The sequence below is a fragment of the Panulirus ornatus genome, chromosome 1, assembly GCF_036320965.1.
Source record: "Panulirus ornatus isolate Po-2019 chromosome 1, ASM3632096v1, whole genome shotgun sequence".
In the NCBI taxonomy this organism is placed as follows: domain Eukaryota; kingdom Metazoa; phylum Arthropoda; class Malacostraca; order Decapoda; family Palinuridae; genus Panulirus; species Panulirus ornatus.
Genome location: NC_092224.1, coordinates 73,960,181 through 73,983,649, shown reverse-complemented (window position 1 = coordinate 73,983,649; position 23,469 = coordinate 73,960,181). Strand labels below are relative to the sequence as shown.

The 23,469-nt window shown below is 47.0% G+C and overlaps 1 long non-coding RNA gene across 1 annotated transcript in view; it reads right to left on the bottom strand.

Moving 5' to 3' along the window:
• LOC139749631 (uncharacterized) overlaps positions 1-23,469 on the bottom strand; it is a 597,160-nt gene that overhangs the window by 413,941 nt on the left and 159,750 nt on the right. Inside the window, exon 2 of the long non-coding RNA XR_011713004.1 lies at positions 17,514-17,548. This is a non-coding gene — a long non-coding RNA (uncharacterized lncRNA). The remainder of the gene's footprint in view (positions 1-17,513; positions 17,549-23,469) is intronic.

Here is a 23,469-nt window from a genome sequence, read left to right as displayed (position 1 = left end):
TTTATCCTTGACTATGTTTGGTCACCAGAACTGAAGAGCGTATTCTAAGCGAGGTGTGGCCTGGGCTATATATCCTCCCCTCTCATTTTTTTTTCAATTTTCAAAAGAAGGAACAGAGAAGGGGGGGCCAGGTGAGGATATTCCCTCAAAGGCCCAGTCCTCTGTTCTTAACGCTACCTCGCTAACGCGGGAAATGGCGAATAGTATGAAAGAAAGAAAAGATATATATATATATATATATATATATATATATATATATATATATATATATATATATATATATATAGGGTGAGTGTTTGGCCCTGTTCTGTAGCTTATATATCGTAACGTCCTGTGGGCCTTTATCATATACATCTTGGCACCGTTTTCTGTATCTGGTCCCAGAATTTCTTTATAATCTTACGACCGTTTCATAGTCCTCTTGGTCGCCACTGGGCTCGTGTACCACGTCGGACTTTCTTTTCCATTTACTCAAGAGAGTAATTTCTTCAGCCATCCCACCCTGGCTCCTCCCCTTTCACCTCTCCTTTCCACGACTGTAGGGGAGGCTGAGCCACTGATGGGGGAAATGTCGTATTCCTCAAGTTTCCCCAGAACCTTCCACCTGTGTCCACCTTCCACGACTCTCCTCCAATTCACGTTACCCAAGTCGAGGCGGAAAGTGTGTCAGGGGTCGCGTCTTTTGACTTTGACATCAGAGCAACAGTTTTACGTTGGACTGGACAATACAGTGATCACTAATTCCCTGGCTGGTTGGTCACCAACCTCATACGTGTTGATCAAGTCTCTGGTTGTGGTTTAAATGCACAATAACTGATGCTCATTTATCGACTCGGGATCCACTTTCCTCATATCCAGGTCAATCGTTTCCTGTCCAGTGGTTCTCTGGGCTGTACAACATCCACAAACATTTTCAGTTGACATTTTATACAGGTTTCTGTTACTGGTGTGACGTCAGGTTTCTTTCTGTTACTGGTGTGACGTCAGGTTTCTTTCTGTTCCTGCTGTGACGTCAGGTTTCTTTCTGTTCCTGCTGTGACGTCAGGTTTCTTTCTGTTACTGGTATGACGTCAGGTTTCTTTCTGTTACTGGTGTGACGTCAGGACTCTCTGTTACTGGTGTGACGTCAGGTTTCTTTCTGTTCCTGCTGTGACGTCAGGTTTCTGTTACTGGTGTGGTCAGGTTTCTGTTCCTGCTGTGACGTCAGGTTTCTGTTCCTGCTGTGACGTCAGGTTTCTATTACTGGTGTGACGTCAGGTCTTTGTTACTGGTGTGACGTCAGGTTTCTGTTACTGGTGTGACGTCAGGTTTCTGTTACTGGTGTGACGTCAGGTTTCTGTTACTGGTGTGACGTCAGGTTTCTTTCTGTTCCTGCTGTGACGTCAGGTTTCTTTCTGTTACTGGTGTGACGTCAGGTTTCTGTTACTGGTGTGACGTCAGGTTTCTGTTCCTGCTGTGACGTCAGGTTTCTATTACTGGTGTGACGTCAGGTCTTTGTTACTGGTGTGACGTCAGGTTTCTGTTACTGGTGTGACGTCAGGTTTCTGTTACTGGTGTGACGTCAGGTTTCTGTTACTGGTGTGACGTCAGGTTTCTGTTACTGGTGTGACGTCAGGTTTCTGTTACTGGTGTGACGTCAGGTTTCTTTCTGTTACTGGTGTGACGTCAGGTTTCTTTCTGTTACTGGTGTGACGTCAGGTTTCTTTCTGTTACTGGTGTGACGTCAGGTTTCTTTCTGTTACTGGTGTGACGTCAGGTTTCTTTCTGTTACTGGTGTGACGTCAGGTTTCTTTCTGTTACTGGTGTGACGTCAGGTTTCTTTCTGTTACTGGTGTGACGTCAGGTTTCTTTCTGTTACTGGTGTGACGTCAGGTTTCTTTCTGTTACTGCTGTGACGTCAGGTTTCTTTCTGTTACTGGTGTGACGTCAGGTTTCTTTCTGTTACTGGTGTGACGTATGGTTTCTGTTACAGGAGTGACGTCAGGTTTCTGTTACTACTGTGACGTCAGGTTTCTGTTACTGCTGTGACGTCAAGTTTCTGTTACTGGTGTGACGTATGGTTTCTGGTACAGGTGTGACGCCAGGTTTCTGTTACAGGTGTGACGCCAGGTTTCTGTTACAGGCGTGACGTCAAGTTTCTGTTCCTGCTGTGACGTCAGGTTTCTGTTACTGGCGTGACATCAGATCTTTGTTACTGGTGTGACGTCAAGTTTCCGTCACTGGTGTGACGTCAGGTTTCTCAGGGATCACATGACGTCAGTTGAAGGAGGAGGAGGAGGCGGTGGTGTTCTGGGTGTGAAGCCTTCCCTCGCTGGCGTACCACAACACGTCATGTCTCGCTCCAAGAGACCAGGAGAGTGTGCCACTGTGCCCTGAGGTTTGACCACCATGTTCAGGCCCTCCTGGGGCGCTGTCAGGAGGGGAAGGGAATGGAAGGTATGGGGAATAATGCGGGGGTGAAGGGAAGGGGGAGAAGCAAGTATAGAAGGTATGGGGGAATATACTGGGAGAGGGAGCAGGACTAGGATGATGAAGGCAAGTGTTGGTGATGAAGGTAAGAGAATAATAATAATATTTCGTCTTCACGTGATGTAATGTCTGTTCCTGGCGCTACCCCCTCTACCGTGAGTTGACAGCTGGTAGAAGTATGGCATAAAATATATTTAGAAAATAAGGTAAACAGAGTTTGTAACTTGAGAGGCGAGGTCATAGAGGGTGACCTGTGCCCTAATCACTTCACCTGTGTCTTCATGTATTCACTTGCCCCGCCCAGTGGCGGCTGGTGTATAATATATTCTGGTTCTATGTATCTGTACTCAGTCCTGACCATGTAATATACGAAAGCGCTTGACGCTTCGTAATTTTTGTTTCCTTGTGGTTTTACCTAAATCTCATGTACATATGCTACCTGTGAACTTGTGTGTGTGTGTGTGTGTGTGTGTGTGTGTGTGTGTGTGTGTGTGTATATATATATATATATATATATATATATATATATATATATATATATATATATATATATATATATATATATATATATTTTTTTTTTTTTTTTTTTTTTTATACTTTGTCGCTGTCTCCCGCGTTTGCGAGGTAGCGCAAGGAAACAGACGAAAGAAATGGCCCAATCCCCCCCATACACATGTACATACACACGTCCACACACGCAAATATACATACCTACACAGCTTTCCATGGTTTACCCAGGACGCTTCACATGCCTTGATTCAATCCACTGACAGCACGTCAACCCCTGTATACAACATCGCTCCAATTCACTCTATTCCTTGCCCTCCTTTCACCCTCCTGCATGTTCAGGCCCCGATCACACAAAATCCTTTTCACTCCATCTTTCCACCTCCAATTTGGTCTCCCTCTTCTCCTCGTTCCCTCCACCTCCGACACATATATCCTCTTGGTCAATCTTTCCTCACTCATTCTCTCCATGTGCCCAAACCATTTCAAAACACCCTCTTCTGCTCTCTCAACCACGCTCTTTTTATTTCCACACATCTCTCTTACCCTTACGTTACTTACTCGATCAAACTACCCTATCCACCCATTTTCTAACCTAATCTCACGAGTGCCCAACATTCATCACGAAATCAAGTACAATTTGGAGAACCGGGAGAGCTACTGAGACAGACAGACAGACAGACAGACAGAGACACATGACCACCATCATGATTGGTCGACAACACACAAGATGGTGGCACAACATGGCAACTGTTTCCTCCTACATACACACTTCTCGTTATAATCAATAGACGAATTACAGTCGACCATCAGCTGGACTTCATCATTACCTTTAATAACGATAATTACTACGTCGTTCCATCATCATTACCAATCAACTCGACCGACATAATTCGTTGTAATATTCGAGATTATTATGTTCCTGGAAACATCACCCACCAGGCTCAGGCGACACCGTTTTCTATTGCTTCTTCAGGAAGCGTCCAGGTAAAATAAAGTTATAATGATCCATCAGACTATGACTGTGGCCCGCTCACACCCCTTAACATCAACCAGTCCTTCCCGACCGGCGGTACGCGTATACCACTAGTGGTACACTGGTGGTACGCGTTTTACCACTAGTGGTACACTGGTGGTACGTGTATACCGCTAGTGGTACACTGGTGGTACGCGTTTTACCGCTAGTGGTACACTGGTGGTACGCGTTTTACCGCTAGTGGTACACTGGTGGTACGCGTATACCGCTAGTGGTACACTGGTGGTACGCGTTTTACCGCTAGTGGTACACTGGTGGTACGCGTTTTACCGCTAGTGGTACACTGGTGGTACGCGTATACCGCTAGTGGTACACTGGTGGTACGCGTATACCGCTAGTGGTACACTGGTGGTACGCGTATACCGCTAGTGGTACACTGGTGGTACGCGTTTTACCGCTAGTGGTACACTGGTGGTACGCGTTTTACCGCTAGTGGTACACTGGTGGTACGCGTTTTACCGCTAGTGGTACACTGGTGGTACGCGTTTTACCGCTAGTGGTACACTGGTGGTACGCGTTTTACCGCTAGTGGTACACTGGTGGTACGCGTATACCGCTAGTGGTACACTGGTGGTACGCGTTTTACCGCTAGTGGTACACTGGTGGTACGCGTATACCGCTAGTGGTACACTGGTGGTACGCGTTTTACCGCTAGTGGTACACTGGTGGTACGCGTTTTACCGCTAGTGGTACACTGGTGGTACGTGGTCTTACAAGTGATAGACATGAATACAAAATATATGAATACATTCTCTCGCGTCGGGGAATATCATACAGTGGTGCTCCTCCACAACACGTCACAGTGATACACATGATTTGTTTCTTCTGGTTGAGATGATCTTACTGTCTTGTGCTAAGACTACAGACGTCATGTTAAGTGGAGGAGAGGCAGGGGAGTGGTAGGCCACTCAACAAGGACAGGAACCACTGCCTCAGATGTCAGGTGGAGGAGAGGCAGGGGAGTGGTAGGCCACTCAACAAGGACAGGAACCACTGCCTCAGATGTCAGGTGGAGGAGAGGCTGGGAAGTGGTAGGCCACTCAACAGGGACAGGAACCACTGCCTCAGATGTCAGGTGGAGGAGAGGCAGGGGAGTGGTAGGCCACTCAACAGGGACAGGAACCACTGCCTCAGATGTCAGGTGGAGGAGAGGCAGGGGAGTGGTAGGCCACTCAACAGGGACAGGAACCACTGCCTCAGATGACCCCAGTTTTCCTAATATCTTGGATCATTTTGTGGATGGTCGTTGGAAGACACAGATTGCCAAAGTTCTGTTGTTTTTACCCAATAACGGCAAATGGTGGATATTTACTGGCTTCCACCGTCTTCTTCCGCCGTTTTCTTTCACTGATTATTATCTTTCGTGTGACCGATTTTCTCTTTCCTACACAGTATGAACATACGTTCTTCACTTATCATGCTATGCTTAATGCTTTATGAACCTGGTTCATACACCGTAACCCTCACAACGCACTCGCGTGTGTCCCGTTCACACACACACACACACACACACAAACACACACACGTCATAATTAAGATGGTGGACAGACCGCTCGTGTCTCAGATGTTTTATGGGCGCAGTTCCCAGTAAGGCGACACTTGTCAACTGGTCTGTGTAAAAGAATGAAACGGGAATCATTAAGGTGGGGGAGGTGGTGGGGTAAGACGGCGAGGGGCGCAGGGCTCCTGCTGGGGGCCCCCCACCCCCACCACAGCCCCCCCCCCCCCCCCGAGTAGGGAAGAAGGAAGGTGGAGGTGGAAATGACGAAGGTGGGAGAGATGAGGATAAGTGGGAGGGAGGGAAGACATATGTAGAGGTGAGGAAGAAGAAGGAGGAGGAGGGAGGGGAGGGAATTAGATATACAGACGGGGAGGGAAACACGGTGGGGGGGAGAAGACGCTGGCAGCTGACAGATATGGGGAGGGAAAAATATATATTAATATGTCATGTTCTCCTTGTATAATATGTCTGTGTAAACTGTGACGAGATCCAAGCTACACACCCACACACACACGTGAGAGGGGAAGGTGTAGTGTTGACCATGTCATGGCAACGATGATCTTGCATGGCACGGGCGAAGAAATACGTCAACAAAATGATGACATTCTAAGATCACAATATCTCAGGCCACCATGTTATCATCATCCACCCAGGTATCCATGACTCTATAATGCCACACCAACTACGTCAAGCTTCACCCAGTTACCATGACCTGATCAGGCTGCCACAACTCCCAGTGTAGAACTGACATAACAGGGGATAACGAGAAAGTAGGGAAGAAAAGGAAGAAAGTAAGGAGAGAAAGGGAAGGTAATGACAGAGCAGATCACTTGGGAACACAGACAATCACACCAGGTTATCCACTCTGCAGGACACTGAACAGGATCCCAAATTCCATATCGACATAGATGGAGAAAGGATGTCAGAGGAGAACAGCGATAAGAAAGGAAGGATTTGCGCGTAGAAAGTAGGAACGTAAGGTTCAAGGGGAAGAGGAAAGCGAAGATGTGTGAAAGACGAACGACGAGTGGAAGGAACGGGAACGAACGGGACATGAGAGGGATGGTAATATGAGAAGATGGTGAAGGATTCCACCTCCTTCACTCTTCCATCGCTCCATCCTTCTCGACTCCCGAGAACAGCCAATGAGAAGGAACGGGAGGGCGTGAGAGAGAGAGAGAGAGAGAGAGAGAGAGAGAGAGAGAGAGAGAGAGAGAGAGAGAGAGAGAGAGAATGGGACGACCCAGCGTGGATAAGAAAGGGGAGGAACAATGGAGGGGGAGGAACTGCTCACGTGGAACTGCAGACTGAAGCAGACGGACCGACGTGGATCACTCAGCAGGGCACCTCACCAGCGACGGAGGGCCGGGGTTATGTTGGCAGAGCAGATGACGCTGGCTGCACTGCTGGACGAACTAGACACAAGACCCCGTAGTACGTGTGGGGTGAAGCTTCACTGACAACAAAATATGTTACACAAAACCTCATATGGGATACAGACGTGAAGTAAGGAGGCTTGACTTGTATAATCTAAACCTACAAAAAATTCATATTAGGAACTCAAATGCTGCCGCTCTGTTAGAGAGGTTCAGAACTCACTGGTTTGACGACGAAGTAAACAGTGTTCACAAATAAACAATCCGTAGCCATAAACAACAAAACATAGATAAAAACTGATAGAAAAAACTGGACACAGGTCGGGATATAACACTGGTGAAGAAGACAGTAGTCAGAAAATATCCTAATAATAATAATGAAATAGAAAAACACAAGAATATCAAAAAGGAGCCAGTGGAAAACACGCAAATGTACGAAAATTAGATTTTATAATAAAACTGTAAAAACTTTTCACAAACAGACACAAGTGGCTTTACATAATGGTGGAGCTGTGTGAGTGGACGAGCAGGACGGGAACATGTGGTGTGAGGTCCCACACCGATGGGGGACATTACGCGTAGATGGTGAGAATAAAACCATAAAAGGAAGATAAATCCCAGACACTGAGAACCATCAATGGTGGACTGTGGCACAGGAGGAGGGAAGGAGGGAAAGGAGGGAGGGAGGGAAAGGAGGGAGGGAGGGAAGGAGAGAGAGATGGAAGGAGGCAGGGAGGGGAGGGAGGAGAGGACATGAATAAGTCTCATCCTTCATTTAGTCTCTCCTACTCCTCTTACTTCCACTTCCCCCACTCCTCTTACTTCCCCTCCTTCCACTCCTCTTACTTCTCCTCCTTCCTCTCCTCTTACTTCCCCTCCCTCTACTCCTCTTACTTCCCCTCCTCCTATTCCTTTTACTGTCCTTCCTTGTTCTTTATGTGATATTATTCCCATACTAACATGACTAGCACATAAACAAGGTAGGGATGAAAGCAAGAAAATACCAGACCGGTGGAACAATCAGGCGGTCCCTCTACTGGCAGACAACTATCAGAACTTCATTACGTCCTCCACATCAGAATTTCATGAACCACTTTACTCCATTCAGCCACCACTCTTGTACTCTGAAAGTCCATCTTTATATCTTTTCTAGGAAATTCCTGTTTAACTTCATGTTGTGGCCTCTGGTTGCTCTGTATTTGCATCATTCGAGGAACAGTTGTGCTGTTAACGTCATCAAACTGGTTTATTTACAAGCTCAAAAGATGGTGATCAAGTCATTCCTAACTCTTCTCCCTTCCATGGTGGGCCGACTTGACTACCCCATAACCTCTCTGACAGCCAGTTGTCTTAATTTTGCTACCCCTCCTCTGGACCTTATCTATTTGTTCTTCGTGTGTCGTCACCATTCGTCAGCAACAGTGTTTCTCTATAATCTTCTCCAGAGACAAGGCAGGTTAAAATGCCAACTCCCAAATCCTTATCACACACAAATTGTTGCATATTATTAATGTCTCGCTAGATATCTTTCGCATCGAGGCCTTTCTCACTGCTTGTCATTCTCATTACTTGGCATTTACTTGGGTCCAATTTCATCAGCCATGTATCGAACCCACTTTTGGAGTTTGCTTGCGTCCCCTTGCAAGCTGATGCAGTCCATCATCATTGGCTTCCTTCATGACCTCAGCATCATCCGCAAACATATCATTCACGTATGATTGTGATGGTCCTTCTGGCAAGCCAGTGACTTGCACCGAAAGAAGCGATGGACCTGGACTGGGCCCTGCGACACGCCATATGTGACCCCAATCTATATCGAGCGCGCCCCTCAGACATGCGTCTTTCGTTCCCTTCCATCAAAGTTATTTTCTTCAACCATGGAAGGAGTCTCCTCCTCGTTCCTACCTGAAGATCCAGCTCCTCTACTAGTCTCCTGTGTGGCACGGTCGCACGTGTTTCTGGCACCGCAGATATACACAAACCATCCAACCCTCTTCATTCCCTGAAACGGATCGTCACTCTCAGAGAATCTAAGAACTTCTTTACAATGATCTTTTACTTAGCCCACAGGAGGTAGTTTCTCCTGTGTGTGTGTGTGTGTGTGTGTGTGTGTGTGTGTGTGTGTGTGTTTACATCCATATATAGGCAACAATACTGTGATCAGAGTCTTGCAATGAGAAAAAAAAAAAAGCGAAAAGAAAAACAGATACCCTTGCACCTTCGCCAATTTTGCCTCACAATACTAAGAACAATCTTCAAGTTAAACATAGACCAGTGTAGGGCAGCTGGCCCAGCTGGTACAGGTATGAAGGCCAGACACAAAAGCCAAGCGTTGAGCGAACACTTTACATGGTCACGTGTTGCTCTTCATCTGGTTAAAAAAAATAAACATTTGACATATTTCACAGATAAATCCTTAACGTGTCTATTGTGTGATCATCTGCTCTGCATATTGGGACGGTTCTTTTACTCAGAGAGCATCATTAACACACACTTCGGTGCATCAAGTAGAAATTAATGTGATTCAATCAACTTACAACACTGAATGTATGAGAGCGAACGAGACAACATTTCTAACGTAGTCGGGACAATTGGAGGAAATATTCGCAGAGAAAATGGACGTCTGTATAAAGGTCTGCAAAACAGGGCGTTGCAACCCGGCTGGTCTGTACGTAGGAACACACACACACACACGCTCGATCTGTCCTAATTAGAAGAGAGAAGATTAAGTGGAAACATGACAACTACTGACAAAGTCCTAAAAGGCCATGACGACGTTACCACACCACAGTTCTCTGACGCTGGAAGATAACCCAGAACAAGAGGACAACTGGAGATTGGGTTAAGCCAGGTGAACACAGGAACATGTGAGAGGACACCTCCGGGCACAGCCGTGTGGACATGAACAAGCGAAACGAAGAATAAATAAACACGAGTCTAACAAGAAGATTTCCAAACCTGCATGACTGATGTGGGAGAAGTGGCGGGTCCCCACGAGTGTAGTGCTGCCTCTCCATATGCAGAGAAAACCCAGCATACACCTACCTCCTCCTCCTACTCGCTACACACCCTCGCTCTATCCCCACCTCCCTAGCAGATACACACAACCCACACAGGTCACAAGAGTGCATAAGGACAGCAAACGGGTCTGTACGTTTTCCCTGCCACATTACACAGCCTCTGGCGGACGTAGGAGCAACAGACGGAGCTGTCTGTTCTATTGACAAATGACACAGCCCATTGGGGGGCGGGGTGTCCTGAGGGCAACAGACGGGGATGTCTGTTGCCCTGACACATTACACAGCCCTTGGCAGGAGACTTCTGGCTCTAACCACAAACTTGGTGGGTGAATGTATCACGAGGGGGGCCGGGTGTGCTGCTCCCCCTCCATCAGCCAGGAGGAGGAGGAGGAGGCGAGAGAGAGAGAGAGAGAGAGAGAGAGAGAGAGAGAGAGAGAGAGAGAGAGAGAGAGAGACGTGGGGACACGGAAGATGACGGAAGGGGAGAAGAGACGGGGCGATAAGGAAGGAACCGAGAAGAGGGAGGATGGGATAAAGAGGTATACACCACAGGGGTAAGCTCTAAAGAGATAAGGAAGAGAAGAAAACAACAAGAAGTGATAAATGAAGAAGGGGGAAGTTGAAGCTGAAGAAATGTGGGGGTGGGAAATGAAAAAAGTGAGAAGAGGTAAGGAAGAAAAGGTGGCTACAGGGGAAGGGAAGCGCAAAAAGTAAAGGTAAATGTAAGAAGATATGGGAAGAGAGGAGTGAGCAAGGCGAAGTGGGAGAAGGGAGAGGGAGTTCACAAAAAGTGGAAAAGAGGAAAGATAATTAGAAGAAGTAAATTAATAAGGAAGGAAAAGTAAAGGGAAAGAAAGCAATAGTAGATGAAGTGGGGAAAGGGTGTAAAAGAACGAGGAAAAGGATGGAAAATACAATCATTAAAGGAAGACAAAACCGAGGGAAGGGAGTGTAGAGACTGGGAGGGAGGAGCGAGGCTAGGGAGGGAGGAGTGAGAACGGAGAAGGTAGGAAAGGAGAGGCGAGAGAGGAATGAAAGATGGGGTAGTGGGGATGTGAGGAGGATTAAGGAGAAACATTGATGGACGGGAAAGTTAAGAGTAACAAAATGACTTAAGACCCCCTCCTCAAGTGCTGGATGACGGCCACTTCTCCCCCGCCTCAAGCGCTGGACGAGGGCCACGCATTAAGTGCTGGACGAGGGCCACTCCTCCCCCGCCTCAAGTGCTGGATGACGGCCACTCCTCCCCCTCCTCAAGTAATGGACGAGAGCCACTCCTTCCCCGCCCCAAGTGCTGGGCGAGGGCCACTCCTCCCCCCACCTCAAGTGCTGGATGACGGCCACTTCTCCCCCGCCTCAAGTGCTGGGCGAGGGCCACTCCTCCCCCGCCTCAAGTAGTGGACAAGAGCCACTCCTTCCCCGCCCCAAGTGCTGGGCGAGGGCCACTCCTTCCCCGCCTCAAGAGCTGGACGAGGGCCACTCCTCCCCCACCTCAAGAGCTGGACGAGAGCCACTCCTCCCCTGCCTCAAGTGTTTACACCCAGACCCTCCTGAATCTGCCGATGTGATGAAGTTGTCACTGGCGCGCGTGAGGACGCCAACAGTGAGGCAAGACTGGGATGTAGCTGACGTAATATCTGGGAATCTGTCATGTTGTCGTAACGTCTCCCAGGGACGAGAAGTATCTCGTTCTCTTGTAGTAGTCACTACACTCCCATCTGACGGCAGGACAATACATCACGACGTGAAGACGACGCATAGAGAGAATGTTGTGACCTCCTGTTCCTACTGATGGCTGACGTGAATTCAGCTGCTGGTAAACGTGATGATGATGATGTTTGTAGAGGAGGAGCACGCTAGAGGAATGGGCATGAAAAGTCTGGTGGAAAATACCAATGATTATTGATTCTCAATCATTACTAACTTCCTCAGGTATACGTCATTCATTCACCCTCACTGTTCCACCTGCAACCACAAGATGACCATGGACTTCAGGCGAGTGTGGCCACCACCATGAAGACGTGGCTGGAGGACACCCTGGCGAGGATGTAACAGGATCACGTAGCGAGGGAAACCTCGGTGTGTGTGTGTGTGTGTGCTCCTGCGGTAGGTAACATGCTGAGCAGCACAGTACGACTCTTGCTCACGACTGGACAACCCTTGGGTACACTGGCGTGACCTTTGACCTGACCCTTAAGGGTAAGGTCTATCGAGTAAATCATAGTCAAAGGTTGTTCCGTCATATCAATGGGTAGCAGGTCATACTCAAGGGTCGTGGGTCATACTCAAGGGTCGTGGGTTATGCTCGAGGGTCGGAGGTCAATCTCAAGGGTCGTGGGTCATGCTCAAGGGTCGTGGGTCATGCTCAAGGGTCGGAGGTCATGCTCAAGGGTCGGAGGTCATGCTCAAGGGTCGGGGGTCATGTTCAAGGGTCGTACTGTCGTGCTCGAGGGGTTCAAACCATGAAGGACTGTGTATGTGTGACGTGATAAGGGAGAAGCTTGTAGGCAAGACAGGATGACTGGCTGGCCGGCGGCCGCGGACCTGCTGACTGTGTGCTTCCTGGTCATCTGCCAGTAAGACATCTCGGGTGATGAAGTGACCACGGAGGGGGAGCACGGAGGGGGAGCATGGAGGAATGAGGACGTCAAAAGGATCGTTGGGTGGACGCATGATGAACGTCAGATGTCATGTGAGGCAGATGATAAAAAAAAAGAAACTATATATTCAAGGTAACCAAGACTGACGCAAAACAAAATGGAACGATCAAATAAATTGTAACGTTAATGAGGGAACACACCTGACTACTCCGTCTGGTATGAAAAAAAAAAACGGAAGGTTGTGTAGCAGGTCTGAGGCTGAGGGGGGGTTGACATAGGGCACTGAGGTGATGGAGAAATACGTTAGGTCGGCCATCATAACTCTACTCCATCTGCAAGAGATGGTACAACACTAAGATGCTTTTGGGTCTAAAGGAAGGCAGGCAGGGTGGGAGGAATATACAGTTATTAAGATACAGTATATGAGCAGCCGTCGTGTTGATCTGGAGACTTCATCTTGTGAGCTGGTGATTGTCTGGGTGTTCAAAGATGTGATCAGGTTACCTCACGGACTGGTCATATGTCGAGTGTGTGGACGTGTGGGCGTCTCGACAGGCAAGTAATGACGTGGCCTCACGTTATTCTGTATACGTTACCCATTTCATAACATACATTTTCACTGTATGGGGAGGAGCCTCTTCCCTCGCACTTCCTCACCTGCTGATCATCCGGGCTTATATGATCCTAGGCGTCAATGATGATGTGGCTCTCCGTGATCCTGTGAGCCAGTGATGCCCTCTGTGATCCTGTGAGCTACTAATACCCTCTGTGATCCTGTGAGCCACTAATGCCCTCTGTGATCCTGTGAGCCAGTAATACCCTCTGTGATCCTGTGAGCTAGTAATACCCTCTGTGATCCTGTGAGCCAGTAATACCCTCTGTGATCCTGTGAGCTAGTAATACCCTCTGTGATTCTGTGAGCCAGTAATACCCTCTGTGATCCTGTGAGCCAGTAATACCCTCTGTGATCCTGTGAGCCAGTAATACCCTCTGTGATCCTGTGAGCTAGTAATACCCTCTGTGATCCTGTGAGCCAGTAATACCCTCTGTGATCCTGTGAGCCAGTAATACCCTCTGTGATCCTGTGAGCCAGTGACGCTCCCTATGATCCTGTGAGCCAGTGATGCCCTCTGTGATCCTGTGAGCCAGTAATACCCTCTGTGATCCTGTGAGCCGTGACGCCCTCTGTGATCCTGTGAGTCAGTGATGTCAAGGTTCTGTGTGATCCTGTGGTCCCTACCGTCCACCCACATCCTTCGTGTGACAGCTCCCCCTCACCACCACAAGTGTCATCATGGCAGCTCAACTCTGTGGTCAGTTATGGGTCATGAAGGGCAGCGGTGGCGGCTGTTACCTTAGTTAGACTCGTATCAGATCAAGAGACAGAAAGGTCCGGGCTGGAATCCATCCACCTTGATGCATCGGTTGTCCCTCAAGTACCGCTGGTGTGGTGTGGTGGTGTCTCATGTGTAGTGGTGACCTGAAAACATTCTTGATGGCAAATACACATCTCTTTTTTTTTTCCTATCGTCATTCTTATCATAGCAAGGTAGCGTCAGGAACTAATAATACAGCCCTAAAGGGATAATCCTCGTTTGGATCATGCTTCTGTTCCTGTTGATAGATGGTGATAATACAGTAGGAGAAGACTTCCAGCCCCTCCTTCCCAACCCTCTTGGTCGCCCAGTGCGACACACAGGCGGTATGTGGCTAGCAGTCTGCCTGGCCACGAACGAAACCACAACAGTTAAGAAGAATGACTGTGTGTGTGTGTGTGTGTGTGTGTGTGTGTGAGGACGGTATATCCCCCGATGCAATGTATAGTGCCAGACACTGGCCCCAGCACAGACCAGGGCAGACAAAAGCCTGTCTCACCTCCGCATAAAACTCCACAAATGCCATGGCTGTCCCATTAATTATTTCTCACGACCATTAATCATCTCTAAATCAGCGGTTGTCTCATTAACTCTTTTTCATCATTCCACATATATCAGCGGTGTTCATCGTGAAATTTAAGTCAACCTCGTTAATGACTTTGAATTTTCTGGTAACCGTTCAGCTCCCTCCCCTTAACTTCTGTACTTACTATATATCTCGCCTCCCTTAACTTCTGTACTTACTATATATCTCGCCTCCCTTAACTTCTGTACTTACTATATATCTCGCCTCCCTCAGCTTCTGTAGTTACTGCTTCTCTCACTCGTCTTAGCTCCTGCTACTACTGTTTATCTCGTACCCCTTAGCTTCTATAGTCACTGTATCTCTCTCTCTCCTCAGCTTCTGTTGGTACTGATTATCTCTCTCTCCTCAGCTTCTGTAGGTACTGATTATATCTCTCTCCGTAGCTTCTGTTGTTACTGATTATCTCGCTTGCCTCACCTTCTGTTGTTAATGTTCAGCTCAATCTGCTTAGCTTCTGTTGGTACTAATCATTTCCCTCCGTTAACCTTTGCAAGATAATCATAACACACATTGTGGAAGCTCTCATAATGTCTGAGACAGATACAGATACAGTAAATATACTCACAGTCTTGCTCAATGTATTCCATGTTATTATATAGAAATTGATCAGAGACGCCTGTCGCACAAGGGTATAGTGGCAGGCTACAGTTCCGTCCGTGGACGTCACGAGGAAACATTGGTTCTCCCAGAATGTGAATCATGAATCTACCAACTTAGTGCATTTCAGCAAAATGATGAATTACGAGAATATCTCGCGTACACCATTTCTAGGATGGATCTATGACTCTAGGAAGCACATCAAAGTTGATGCAAGGGATTTCTTCGCCTCATACGAATGATTATCATTCCTGATGCATGATTAAGGCACTTGTTTACCTTCTGTCTACACACGAGTGATATCCCTCCAGGGAAATACCAGCCAGCCAGGGCCTGATACTCCCCCAGGGCCGACCATACTGGCTCCCGTAGTATCATCCAGGAACGCTTCCATCAGTCCCACCGACTGTGCATCATGCAGGCAGTCACGGCTTAACACACTAACCTCAAAGTCAGACAACCTCGCTCACGCCGCACGGCTTCCCTCCCACTCCGCTGTGCCTGGCTCAAAAGGTAATCTCACGGCAGCTTCTTCCCAGACCGCATTCACGTCGTTCAAAGATCTTTCCCCGACACGAACTTGGCAGAGTTTGTATGCAGACTGTGGCATCCTCTGATAAACACAGTCCGGAGTGAGAACTTTCAGTGTGTTGCTGCATCTCGCCAGAGCATCGTCGGAAAAAGGATTTCAGCTGGAGATGTATGTTGGCTCCTTCCTGCCTAACCCTCCCCCATGTTCAGCGTTATCTAAGCATCAACTGATGTTCTTCTTAGTCACACTCTCACTCGTCTTCCTGTGTCGTTGTGGCCTTTATTGTAACATTAGGATCCACACACCGACAGAGTAAGTCCATCACGCTAGGTTCTCTTCGTCACATCCATCACTTCCTTGTGCAAACACGGATGGAGTACGACTCGAGTTCCGCAGCACAGCCCCAGCCCAGGTGGACGAGGGCGGCGCATCGTCTGCTGGTTATCTAGAAGTGTGGATGTTCGTCATCCATCACGTCTGCTGCCCACGTCCCACCACTAACAGTAAGGGAGAAAGTAACAGACGCAGTAATTGCACCAAAACCTTGTGTCGAGCGGCAAAGAGTCACGTCAGCAGGTCATGATGTGATAACAGCATCACATCCTCTTTAGAACACCTTTCCTCACGCTGACTCGTTCCTAGATATTTTGAACAGCAACTCTTGTCAAAGTTCTTGTTGTGGTTACCTCAGCCGACCTCACTCTCCCCAGCACGGGTTCCTGAAGTGGTCCTGTTCCCCTGGACTTGGCTGCTTCAAGTTACCTGAAACATCCGTTGCTGTGGTTGTGGGTGATGGTGGCGGCCACACACTGTACACTGAGATGACCAGCCACACCTCCTCAGTGTTCCACACACCTCCCTCACGTCTGCCACATCGCCTGCACATGTGGTCTTACCCGATGAGTCACGACTCCCTGCACTGTCCCCTGATGACCCCGTCTACAGACCCAGGGTGTGGCCACCATACGTCCACCACCGCATTTAACCAATTCCCAGCAAAAAAAAATGGACTCCCCTCGGGTATGATAGCGTGACCTTTGACCTGACCCATGACGGTGGTACGGTCCGTCCACCTGTTGAGGGACGCTGGTGGTTCCTGACAAATGAACGTTTAGTTTCTGGCTTCGTCAACCACAACTTGGCTCAGGTCATCCCATCCCGCGAGTGAGGACACTAACAACTGTTGTGGTGTACCCACTGTGGAAGTAACCCAGCGACTGAGGATACTATAACAACTGTTGTAGTCTGTCAGCTGTGGACGTAACCCATCACATCCGGGTGGAACACGTCCTCACATTCCACGAGCCAGCACAAACCTACCTCAGGTGTTGTTCAAACATCATCTGAAGAGCTGTGGGGCCTGAAACAGGTTCCAGCGAACCTGGATGTATAAAGTGATATGGAGGAACCGTTCGTGTAGTGGAGACCGAACACAGCCGACACAGAACAAAGCCAGTACCTGCTGCTCCTGGTCAAGCGTTGACGTATCCTTGCATCACACAGATCACAGCGATAAGCCAAGTGTCGTCGCCACGGCCTGGTGACATCTACCCAGCTTGACTGGACAGGATGATTTAGAGAATTTAGGATACAAACGAACGACAAGAATCCCCGGACACGACAGGAGGAGGTGGCGGTAGGCAGGTAAATCTTCTGTTGTGAAGACAGAGCCAAGAGTCTCGACATACCAGTCATAACCTTATATACGCACATACTCCACACAAGCTATACCTGACCCGCAGCTAAATATATAATGCTAACTTTAGCTGTGGGAGGAATACTGACCAAAGTTACACACATAATTCTCTGTTAATATATACCAGCTAAACTGGTCAGGAGAACTTTAAGTTTAGCTTCTAACTTTAGTTGTCAAGTGAGACGGTTCACAAGACCACAATATAATAATAACTTACCTTTCACGATGTGATGGTTGTGACCCACGAACAACCTGAGGAGAGAGAGAGAGAAGGTCATGGTCAAGAGAGACAATTAACCGTTACAACTACAATAAAGTGTGAGAAACATCCAAGTGCTGATTCTGGCGAGTATAATACTATTTGTTGCACATATCACAGATACTAGATGATTGAGAAATATAATCACACACACATATATATATATATATATATATATATATATATATATATATATATATATATATATATATATATATATATACACACACAAACACACGTGCTCCTCTTGCTGCTGGCCTGCCGTCACATAATCATCTTTCATTTTCCTTATCAGACAATTAATCAGGACTGTGGGGGAGGATGAAGGGAAGCCCACACAGCCGGACACCCATCACCCTCTTATTCCCCCTCATCTGACTCCCTCACAACACCAGAGTGAAGCCTTCCCCAGGTGGCGTCAAGGGCGCTTCTGTCGCCTCGAAGACGCTATCTGGACGGGGGCCTAAGGTGAGAGAGAGAGAGAGAGAGAGAGAGAGAGAGAGAGAGAGAGAGAGAGAGAGAGAGAGAGAGAGAGAGAAGGGTGGGGGAAGAGCATGGGGAAAGACATGTGAGGGAAGGCCCGTTGACCCACGTCCAGGTAGAGACAGCAGTAAGAGGGCTCTCTCTCCCCACCCGAGACACTCACTCCAGCAACAACGGCCAACAGGATTAAGAATGCAGGAAACATAACATCAATCTGTGAAGCAAGCCTGCGTGGCACTGAACAGGATAAAACAAAAGGGAAAAATCCAACAATAAACGCTTACTACACTCTCCCATCCTCTGCTGCACTACAGCATATCTTTAGGATTACATATCATGTCCAGCAGTCTCAAACATAACTCCAGTGTTGAATTTGAACTCCAGTGTTGAATTTGGAGTCTGAATTTGAACTCCATTGTTTAATTTGGAGTCTGAATTATTTCATGGCTGCATATATACACAGTACCTGACACGAAACACAAAGGATGTGTACGTAACTGCTGGACATGACATACATCTTGAAAGGACCGAACTCGTCTGTAAGAATACATGGACAAAACATAAGACACATGTACCCAGGGAACGGGTCCGCGCCAGCCCGTGAATGAAAAATATATATTGTTATATTAAAAAGTCTTGGAGAGAAGGGTGAGCACGTTGTCTGTAGGAGACGAGAGGGGCATGGAATGCGAATCAGTTGTTGTTTGCTGATGATGCAGCTCTGGTGGTTCTGAGAGCACTGAAAAATGTGGGGAGAGAGGTCGATGTCTGGGAGGACTTGAAGATCCAGTAGTCCCAGCAATGTTATATGAAAGCTGTGTGGACGAAGGTGGATGTGATGGAGATGAGATGAGGACAATATGTGGTGTGAGGTGGTTTGATCGAGTAAGTACTGAAAGGGTAAGAGAGATGTGTGGAAATAAAAAGTGTACTTGAGAAAGCAGAACACGGTGTGTTGAAATGGTTTGGACATATAGAGAGAATGAGTGAGCAGATATTATCAAAGAGGATTTATATGCTAGAAGTAGAAAGAACAAGGAAAAGCAGACCAAATTGGAGATGGACAAATGGAGTTAAAAAGATTTTCAGTGATTGGGGCCTGAACATGCAGGAGGGTGAAAGGTGTTCATGGGAGAGAGTAACTGGAACGATGTGGGACACAGGGGTAGACGTATTGTCAATAGACAGAACCAGGGCATGTGAAGCATCTAAGGAAAACCGTGGAAAGTTCTGTGGGGCCTGGATGTGTATAAGGAGCTGTGGTTTCGGTGCATTCTTATACTTATAAAGTACTTCTTTACAAGTCCCTTGTTTAACTTCGTGTTGTGTCCTGTGGCTGCTCTATTATTACATCTCTCAAAGAAGTGTTGAATGGCTGCTTCACCATCTGGTTTAAGACTTGAAGGATGCGATCAGGTCACCCATCACTCCTCTGTCTGTCATGGTGGGCAAATTTGGACTTCTGGCCTTTCCCTACGACTCAAACCTCTTAATTCTATCATCATCATCGTTGCATTCCTCTAGACCTTCTCTTTTAGCATTTTGTCCATTTTTAGGTGCGGTGACCACACTTGTGAATCATATTCTAGTTTTAACCTCATGTAGGATGTAAACAACTTTATGAATATTTATATACTAGCGAAAGTTGTCTTAATATTTACCAGCAGACAGTTTGTCTCCTGTCGTGTCCTCCTAATGTGGGACTCTGGCGACATGCCAAAGACGATGTCAGATTATAAATTCCTCTCACACACATTTCTCCTGCTCCTTGCATCCTGCTGCATGATATTGAAGCCTTCATCCACTCTGTCCCATCTTCATTAACACTTCTTTGGGTTGACTTTCACCAACCATGTATCAGACAACTTTGGAATATGTCTGGGTCTCCTTGCAAATCGATGCAATCCTCACAGCCTTTTACTTCATTACCTTAGCATCATCAGCAAACATAGTCAGTAAGGGTTCCAATCCTCAGGCCAAGTCATACGTATAAAATAGGACCAAACCCTGCGACATACCAATAAGGACTTCAACCCATTTCGAAAAGATTCCCCTAAAAACAGTTCTCTGTTTCCTTCCATCAAGATAATTTTCCAACCTTCCACACAGTTTCCCCCACATACTTCCGCCCGCAGATCCGACTGCTTTCTGTGTGTGTGTGTGAGAGAGAGAGAGAGAGAGAGAGAGAGAGAGAGAGAGAGAGAGAGAGAGAGAGAGAGAGAGAGAGAGAGAGGCAGGGGAGGTGGTTGGGTCCACCCCATCTTCGCTTCGCACCAGTCCATCTCCTCCCAAGCAATCCAGGAGGGAGACCCGGTACAAGCCACACTTAGCTAAGCTGCTCACGTGAGAGATCCACGTATCAAGACGCATCCCTCAGCTCAAGACTTCAGTTCCACACGCAAGTGCGTGGCTCAACCACTTGTTAACCCATAATCATCTGGATCTTGACCTCCATTATGGAAGAGTTCTTCCTGATGCTGCATTTTCCTCTATTTCTGATGACGGAGCTTCACTCAGACGGAATGAAGATCTAGAAGCGCGTTCCATGACGGAGCGGGACCTGCGTACCTCAAACTGAACATGGTCAACAGGAGTGACGCAAGAACTGGTGTAAACATTATTCGTTCAGTTACGTTACAAAAGGGAGGATTTTCTTCATGGTATAACGAGTCACGTACGTTCCAGGTTAAACCAGTTTATACAAACCTCAACTCCAGCAAAACCCGTTCAAATCTTTATGTGCAAAGAAAAAAAACATTACTGCGTTGTCTGGTGCCTGGCTCAGACTTTTCAAGTTATGACGAAAGTTGCAAGTTTAGCCTCCATAATAAGGGTAGTTACAGGGACGAATTCCACACGAGAGTTTTGGGTCTTATACCATTCAATTCTTCACATGGTGAGACACAGATGTGTGGATATATATATTAATGGGTATCTGATCTGATCTAGACTCCTCAGACTACAGTACGACCCACGGGCAACAGAGTACACGACGAGGTTCAAGGTCAACACAAAATATAACATGATGATATACGACACGTTTATGGTATCTGTATGTATGGAAACTATATCTGTTATACAGATCATTAAATTAGGTTAATGAGGCAAAGCAGAGCCATCAATTATGGAAGGTGGATGTCAGATGGTTCTGGCCATCACTTCAACATTCTTGTTGTCTACAACCTACTGACACAGAGAGAGAGTCGGTCAGGCAGGTAGTACTTCCCTGGGTGGCTGCTGTCACAGCCTACTGACACAGAGGGCGTCAGTCAGGAGGGTAGCACTTCACTATATCATTATCTACATCACGTTCATTCCACAACGTTTTTCTTCGGGATCTTGACTATGGCTTTAGCATTTCGTTTCCCTGTAACTCACTTTCCTCCATGCCTCTCTCTCGACACACGGTCTCTTCTCTTGCCATCTCTATCCTCTCGTACATTCACCGTCTACCATTAAATAAATCTCATCATCTCTTTTATTTCCACCTTGTCTCTCCCTCCATCACAGCCCCCAAATGGTTCGCAGGTTCCAACCAACTTTGCATAAGGAAGATGGACGTATAATATTTACCTAAAGTCTGAAAAAAAAAAAAAAACGGGAGAAATCTTTTCTAATAAAACTTCCGTCAGTCATATTATGAAAATATCTGAGGAGGAAGGTATTATGGGACGGTGTGTGGGGGAATGTATATATATACAAGGAAGCCATACCACAATACCTTACGCTGAAACAGACAGACAGACAGACAGCTTAAACATAAGTAGTGTATCAAATGGTTCTTGAAAACACAGACGTAAATACAGATATTCTATTCACTTTTGGCTCAGGTGAGGAGGGCGCTACGGTGGCCAGCTGTGACCAGCGTTGAGAGGGTTGACCCAACACCCACAGTGAGGCCGGTCATGGCTGGAGTGGCCCGTGTCTGGCCCGAGCGTCCGTCCACCAGCATCTGTGTAGTGTGGGGACCTCACCATCCCCGCTCTGGGTGGGTCTAGGTTCTGCTGGTGGTGTCGACGGGCACTGATGATAGGCCAATCCCTCCTCGAGTGTGTGTGTGTGCTACGGTGATCATGTGTTGTTCCCGTTCTCTACAGTGATCATGTGTTGTTCCCGTTCGTCAGCCCGTGTTCTCTATGGTATGGGCCTTATCCTAAGCTCCCTGACTGAGGAACTGAAACTCTTTCCAGAGACACTGACATTGTCTCGGACACTGTGGGTGGCAAGCGGCGGGGCAGCTGTGCTCTAACATTTGTGAACTTAATTTCCCGCAACGAAGCGTTCTCTCCACATCCACTCACCCAGCTCCTGTACGCAGGTCATTCCAATGTGAACCAAACAAATTGCCTGCCTCTACATACAATGATCTAAGAGTAGTTGGAGCCCAATGTTTTTGCCTCCTTAATGATCTGGAACGCAGTAACTCGCCTTTTTATCATCCCTGAACCCTACCACACACACATATATATATATATATATATATATATATATATATATATATATATATATATATATATATATATATATTCCTATGAGTCCACGGGGAAAATGAAACACTATATATATATATATATATATATATATATATATATATATATATATATATATATGGCTGCTGTTCCACAGCTGTTCCTATGTTCTTGTATTTTCATCTCTTTAATTCGTTTATTTCTTTATTCTTCTTATCACGTTCATCCAACACAAACAGCTCACACACAAAAAAAATAACTGTGTGGAAGACATCAGCACAAGAGACACTGTCAACTTAAGTCTGGAAAAAATGTAAATTAAATTTGATATCGCTTTACGCCAGCCCAAGCCAGAGATAGGAAAACTGCAGGCAAAAGCTCAGCTTTCCTCAAGCCTTTTAAGACTTCATAATAAGACCAGATTTAAAGGAAGAGTAATATGATGTGGAAAGTTGTAGACAGCAGCCACCCAGGGCAGCACTACCCTCCTGACGTAGGAGTGTTGAGGTGATGGCCTGAACCATCTTACACCCTCTGTGTCAGTAGGTAGTAGACAGCATCCGCCCAGTATGAGTTCCGACCATAATGCAGCACTGGTCGAATATAAGAGATCTGGCCACATTGTGGCACTGGTTGACACTAAGCTTTGGCCACACTGTGGCACTGACTGGTCCTGGAGTCACCCAGGAGTGGCTTTGTAACACACCCTACAGTTTCACTGTTCGATGACGTCAAAATTCATCTTCAGATTATCATCACATCATTATTATAAATGGAGGCTGTAGCGAGCGTATTCTCAATAAAGGGGTTACTCAGACAATCCAGAAATGCCTGGCACATATGGAGAGGATGAGTGAAGAGAGACTAACAATGATAACATACATGTCGAAAGCACAGGGAGCGAGGGAGAGAGGAAGAGAGAGAGAGAGGGCGACGGAAGAATGGAGTTACAAGGTTCTGGC